This window comes from Austrofundulus limnaeus, unplaced genomic scaffold (assembly GCF_001266775.1).
Source record: "Austrofundulus limnaeus strain Quisiro unplaced genomic scaffold, Austrofundulus_limnaeus-1.0 Scaffold51, whole genome shotgun sequence".
Taxonomy (NCBI): domain Eukaryota; kingdom Metazoa; phylum Chordata; class Actinopteri; order Cyprinodontiformes; family Rivulidae; genus Austrofundulus; species Austrofundulus limnaeus.
The window spans coordinates 2,319,189-2,320,306 of NW_013952453.1; positions in this window are offsets into that span (position 1 = coordinate 2,319,189).

A 1,118-nucleotide genomic window follows, 5' to 3' on the forward strand; every position below is an offset into this window, starting at 1 on the left:
TATCTATCTATCTATCTATCTATCTATCTATCTATCTATCTATCTATCTATCTATCTATCTATCTATCTATCTATCTATCTATCTATCTATGTTATGTTTCGTCTGGATTCATGTTTTTTATTTTGACCTTATTCTGATTTTTCYGTCATGTTCCTGTTTTCTTCCTCCTGTCTGCCCTTGCTCCAGCCCCGCCCACTCACACCTGATCCTCATGTTTCTYCCCCWGGTGTTCCCTGTTTGTGCTCATTAGTCTCACCTTTATATTCTGTGTTTTGTCTTCACTTCCCTGTCGAGTCATTGTTTTGGTTATGTTTGGTTGTGTGCAGTATTGTGCCTTGTCCTGTCTTGCCACGTCACCCAGAGATTTCTGAGCTGCCCAGTCAGCACATTTTGTTTAAATAAATTCATCATGGGTTCATTCCTGCCTCAGATTCATAACTATCCATCTATCAAAACTGATAGGACCAAGCTTGAGTTTTGTCTTATCGGTCCCAAAAACATCTGGAAACTTGAGAACATGTCAACAGGAATTTTGATTGATTTCCTATTTGGCTTTTTTTCAGTTTTTATGTAAAAAATCGAGCCTTCTTGGGACTTCTTTCCATTATGACCCAAAATATGACAGATAGTGACTTACTTTGACCTTGGAGTTTGGCTTGGAGGGTTTTCTTCGCACATCTTCACTATCTGATCAACCTGGTGCTGCTTTTCCTCCAGGGTCCAAGTCTRAAACACTAAAAGGCTCTAAAACCTCAACACTAAAAAAATAGCAAATATTTTAAAACAAAAGTATAGCAAAGGTGTATCTCTTCAGATTTTTTCCCCTCCAAACCCCTCACAGTCTTATCTCTGTGGAAAAAGTCAGTTTTTAGCTAATCAATAACCGTATTCTGTAAGCAAAATTGTTTATATTTGGAGCCGGAGTTTCTAAAAAAAGTGATGCATTTAATGATTAAGCATGAAATATAAATTACAATTTTCACAGATTCTCTTTATTTTGTTTGACCAGTATGCTTGAATTTATTTCAGTCATGCATTTTTTTAATGTACAAGTATTTTTAGCAACAATAAATTACCATTTTTATACATAAAAACCTTCATAATGTGCGTATTGATG